Raw genomic sequence first — 6000 nt, forward strand, 5'->3', positions numbered from 1 at the left:
AATTATTGTTGTTATGACCATTGTTATACTATAATTATTACTGGTATTATTTTTACCACTGTTATTACAATTACCATCATGTTTTTGTTTGTCGCATTTATCATTTAATCTCTTTTCTCCTCTTTCATGTATATTCAATCAAACTATGTAAACTATCGGCGAAATCCTATAAGTAAATAAATAGAATTAAATATAATATATGTTTCTTTCATTGCTTAGTATTTATTAAACTGAGTTATTTTTATCGTGCCCAATAACACAATGAGCTTACAAGTATGTGTTATTGCACGATAACAATATAACGAGTTTAATAAATACAAAGAAATGAAAGAATACGTTTATTCCACCCCTCCAAGTAAGATTATTTTATATTTTGTAACCAAATGGTATGGTATTAGTACTTCGATTCACAATAATTTATATCTTTCTCCTTCTGCTTTACTGACAATTTGACCCAAAGCTAAAAACGTTGGATTTGTATTCATGCGCACCAAAAGATTATTTTTAATCACCAACCAGCTGCATTTTACACCTAATTTCACACCAATAAAGTATGTGAAAATATTCTGCAATCATTGAATAATTTTTTTATTCAACGTGTTCAAAGCAATATTCAATGATTACATGTTTACTAGGAAATGATAGAGTTTTCCAATGAGAGGGGTTGGAATAATGTGATTTTTTCCCCTTTCCCCAGTTGTTCAGTGGTCTACTCGTCAATGTTGGAGATATCTTGGACTGGCTGAGCTGGATCAAGTATTTGAGTATATTCAGATTTAGTCTCAATGTAAGTAAACATTGTTTATTGAGCTGTATATTGAGCTTTTATATAGCGCGATACCCACTAAACGTGCTCAAAGCGCTTTATATGGGGTCCCTGACCAACAGCAACTTGTAACTTGTAGAACGAGACATGACGCCTGTTAAACGATATTATAATTCTTTTCCGACATAGACAACACTGTTAACGGCCACATACTCATTTTACACCCGAGTACAGTGAGAGAATGTGAGTAAAGAGCCTTTTCCAAGGACTCGAACTATTCGCCCTGCACGGCTCGAACCCAGGACCTTCAGATCTGAAAGCGAGTGTCATACCACTAGACCACATAAAATATAAACATTTATATTAGGTTATGAATATAACAACTTTGATAATGAACTAAATACCAAACACTGAATGTTTTGGTGTCAAAACCCTTCTTCAGCCAATAACTAAAACAGTGAAATCATTAATATATCAGTTAAAATCCAGAGAGAGTTCCCTAAAGCTCAGTGGGTTAGAGCACTCGCTTAACATGAAAAGGGACCGAGATTGATCCCAGGTGCAGTCAAGAGTTTTTTCTGATCCCCCTGTCTACCCAGCAGTGAATGGATGGCTGTGTCTGTTAGATGTGATGGAAAGTACTTTGCGATAGAATAGCGTGCTATCCAAAGGATAGCGATCAAATGTTATTGTCTGTTTCACGCTATAGAAATCGGGATGAACTCTGGTTCCATGGGCCTAATGGCTCTCACTCACTCACTCACTCACTCACTCACTCAAAAAATCCTCTTTCCGGCTTGCTGGCATGTGAGGATCTCCACCTGGTCCAATCAGCAGCTATCTTTGGGGCCATCTCGAGGGACAGACCTCTCTGTTTTAGGTCCCTCTCTACGATATGTCTCCAAGTCTCCTTGGGGCGGCCTCGCTTACTCTTTCCTTGGGGTGTCCATTGCAGAGCCTTTCTTATCAGTGTTTCATCAGTTCTGCGGCAGACATGCCCCAACCATTGCCATTTTCTCCATTTAATGAGAATATCCAGCTAGAGACTCCACTTCAGCTCTCGCTCTCAGGTCCTCATTTGAGATTGTGTTTGGCCAGAATAATGGCTCTGACGGACCATTTGTGGTGCAGGTAATTGAAATGGTGAATGTTCTTTTATAATTTAGTGACATTATTTTTAAATCATATAGCTACCGCTCCCAGCGTTTTGTTGTACCCAATCAACAATCCAAATTTGACTGTTCTTGGTTTCTTGGTTTTATAATTTTTAGAGATACAGTGTTTGGAGGCTTAGCTCCATTATAATAAGATTTATTATTATTATTATTATTATTATTATTATTATTATTATTATTATTATTTATTATTATTATTATTATTATTATTATTATTATTATTGTTATTATTATTATTATTATTATTATTATTATTATTATTATTATTATTATATTATTATTATTATTATTATTATTATTATTATTATTATTATTATTTTTTACAGGCCCTGGACATCAACGAGTTGAAGGATGTCAGCTTTTGTGGAAATGGAACAAGCAAGAGTGATCCCCCTTCCATTCCATCGATGGGTCCCTGGTGAGGATTATGTGGTAGATGAGGATGATGATGATGATGCTGATGATGCTGATGATGATGATGATGATGATGATGATGATGATGATGATGATGATGCAGTGGTGGTGATGATGATGATGAGGATGATGATGGTGGCAGTGGTGATGATGATGATGATGATGATGATGATGATGATGATGATGGTGGCAGTGGTGATGATGATGATGATGCTGATGATGATGATGATGATGATGATGATGATGATGATGATAATGATGGCAGTGGTGGTGATGATGTTGATTATGATGATTATATTATTATTACACTAACCCTGCTCAAAGCACTTTACAAGATATTCATAGTCAACAGCAACACTTAACATATAACAAACTTGCCTAGTTCTACGAAAAATTCGTAGAAATACAATTTTTTGGCTCCAGCTACAGAACTGCATATGTCTCTTTGACTCAATAACTCTTGTTAAAAAGGAAAGTTTACTTCCTTAGAACCTACATTCAGGACTTTGGAGCATTTTTTGGACCATGCTGAGATTGTATTGTTTATTTCTAAAGCTATTTACGGTGAATTTTTTATTTTTTCCCTTGGAAACTACACAAATTTTGAAATTTCACGTTTGTAACTATGAGGTAGGATGAGACATGATGACCGTTAAGTGATACTACAGTTTTCTCCAGAAAAAGCCAACACTGTTCACGGCATGAATCGGTAAGAGAGTGTAAAGAGTAAAGAGCTTCTTCCAAGAACTCGAGTAACAGGACTCAAACTCAGGACCTTCTGATCCAAAGGCGAGTGACATACAAACTAGACCACCTTGCCACATTCATTTAAAATGTATTGAAGGCTGCAGCGTAGCTCGGCGGTACGGCCTTTGCTTCATACTCATACCCGAAAGGTACCGAATTTGATCACCCGCCGCTGCACTTTGTAGCCTTGAGCAAGTCACTTCGTCCTAGCTCAATTTGCGGCTCTGTACTGCGACTGACGCCTGGGTTATTCCAGTCTTCTCTTGGAATAGACCCCCTAAAGGACAAATTTCCCCATGGGGATTAAGGAAGGGAATTTTATTTATTATTTATTTATTTATTGTATTAATTCCATCCATCCATCCATCCATCCATCCATCCATCCATCCATCCATCCATCCATCCATCCATCCACCCATCCATCCATCCATCCATCCATCCATCCATCCACAGCTCCCACGGCAATGACTACCTGCGTGCTCAAGGCATCGACTTTGCCACAGAATGGGACCTGTGGAGCAACAACATGGCCCTGACTATCATGGTCATTGTCTATCTATTCCTTTCTTACGTTCAACTCAGACGCATCGACAAACTGCATTGATCAAATAAAGAAACAGTACAGGCTTTTCAACGAGTTTTATCACGATATTGTTGGCTAGGGACCCCCCCCCCCCCCCCCCCCCTTTGTAAAATGTTTTGAGTACGTTTAGTAGAAATTGCACTATATCAATGCTCAAAGTGATACCAAGCTGCTAGAAGCTGTGGACCGTAGAACGTAATCAACAAAAATGAATATAACAGTTTAACCCTCTCCTTACCAACTACAGGAAAATCGTCACATTCGTTATGATACAACCAACATTTTTCTTATTCAAATTACTTTTGGACATCATAATACTTAAAGAAAATGAGCAGTGTGTTGAAGAGCATGTTTTGCTAACGAATTATGTATGGTAAAACGTTTCTGCTATTGTGTTTCAGTGATATAAAATCTATTTTTGAGTGAGTTGGGAGTGAAGTTTTGGGGAAAATCTTGAAAATGGCTGGTAAGGAGAGAGTTAATAAAAAAATAACCCAAAATACGAAACACTGAACATTTCAGGCTCAAAACCCTTCTTCAGCCAGCAACAAATTTGTGATTTTAAGTGATGTATTGAGGTTTTCAATCATTGGGGTTTCTGACCTCCCATAGTGGGCAGGGAGGTACTTACTTCGTCTGTGTCTTCTATCCCCTGTATCTGTTTTCCAACTAACTTTCTGTCTTTGTTTTGGAATGAAGTTACTAGGTTCTGTCCTAGTCCTGGCCGAATACCCTGGCTGGGAGGGAAACAGCCAAATGTGTAGTTAGTTTTGGGAGATGATATTTTTTTCCTTATAATCATCTCTCTGTTATCTACTGACTTATTATTTCTTTTGCATGTATGATAATTTGTAAACATTTAAGTGTTCCTCATAGTGGGGACCTGTGCTTATGCCTAGGTGAGACTTTTAGGTGATCTCAAACTAAGTTTTTTGATAGTGTACTCGTGGAACCAACGTCTGTTCCCTATTTGAACCATTTCCCTTTGTCTTTCTTTTTTCTTGTGTGCTTTCAATTGTAAATCTATAACATTTTTTAAACTATCCTATTGTCTTTCTTTTTTAATGGCGCTGAAATGACCTAAATGTGTTGCAAGCGTCATAAAACCCTTAAAAACAGAAACAAGCATTAATGTTTTCATTATATTTGTTATTGGCTGAAGAAATGTTTTGAGTTCGAAACATTCTATGTTCGGTATATTTGTTCTACTTTGAAGGTTTTATATTAATTTTTGTTCATAACTTTTTATTTATAATCTCAAGCTTTTAAGTTGATTGTCATCATGTTGGTGTCTGCACGTTGTAATGGCCAAATTGATATTTGTGTCAGTGCATGACATAATCCATCGAAGGTCAATTTTGATCCAAAATGAGTTCTTGGCATAAATGATTAAATCAACCCTTTTTGTACATCTTCGGGAAATATCAAATCTTAATTTCACTTCTAAATATTTTTTACAGCTAGTCAAGTTGAAAAAGTATGAAATTTGGGAAAAGTTGCTGGAAACCATTCCCATACATCCTGACCATAACTTCATGAAAAATCACCCGATTTACTTCAGACAAAGATTAAAAAACTCTGGGGAGCATATTCTTTCAGAAACTGCAGAAAATGCAAATCCAAAATTTTCACCTTCCAACTGATTATGTCATGCATTGTCACATTATTTATTAACCTTTGGATTTCAAAGAGATCAGATGTGACTTTTGTTTTGTTTTGAGTTGTTTTAAAACTTGAAGATTACGTGTTGAATGTTTTATGATTTTACTTTTGTCCTATAAAATCAAACTCAGCCTGAATGAGATTGGCTACTCCTCGGTTTGGTTTCAGACACTAATCATTTTTTTTTGTGTGACTATTATTAGCTTATATCAACGAAATGAAATGAACTAAATAGGGTTGGAATTGATACGAGGTAGGCCCCCCCCCCCCCCCACTCACCCCCTCCATCTACCAACCCCTCCTCCCTTTCCTTTCCTCCTTTTCGGTATTTGACACAAACACTTTTTTCATGAAACTCCATATGATAATGATTTTGTTTGTTTTTTTTTCGATCTGAAAAAATTGAGTTTAAACAGTGCCAGACAAAGCAAGAAAGGAAGAAGAATACAAGTATCCATAGAAAACAGTAGGGGCTGCCTGAAGCCGGTGATCATGAAAATACTAATGAAAGAGTGAAAATGGAGAGGCTTTGTATGGGAGCAAAATAGACTATGGACGTTCCGGGTACAAACCCTTTGTCAGCGCAACTATACACAAATTAACGTGGAAAACAAATAAAATAAAATGCAAAATAACTTGTATCATCTGTACTC

General features: G+C 36.5%; 1 pseudogene across 1 annotated transcript in view; it reads left to right on the forward strand.

Annotated features, from left to right (window-relative positions):
* LOC144973367 (broad substrate specificity ATP-binding cassette transporter ABCG2-like) overlaps positions 1–4185 on the forward strand; it is a 100796-nt pseudogene extending 96611 nt beyond the window's left edge. The window contains exons 17-19 of the transcript XR_013645540.1: positions 698–787; positions 2268–2359; positions 3556–4185. The product of XR_013645540.1 is annotated as a broad substrate specificity ATP-binding cassette transporter ABCG2-like (transcript). The remainder of the gene's footprint in view (positions 1–697; positions 788–2267; positions 2360–3555) is intronic.
* The last annotated feature ends 1815 nt before the right edge of the window (positions 4186–6000 follow it).

This window comes from Berghia stephanieae, chromosome 5 (assembly GCF_034508935.2).
Source record: "Berghia stephanieae isolate SIO BIC M18660-M18661 chromosome 5, UCSD_Bste_1.3, whole genome shotgun sequence".
NCBI classification, from domain to species: domain Eukaryota; kingdom Metazoa; phylum Mollusca; class Gastropoda; order Nudibranchia; family Aeolidiidae; genus Berghia; species Berghia stephanieae.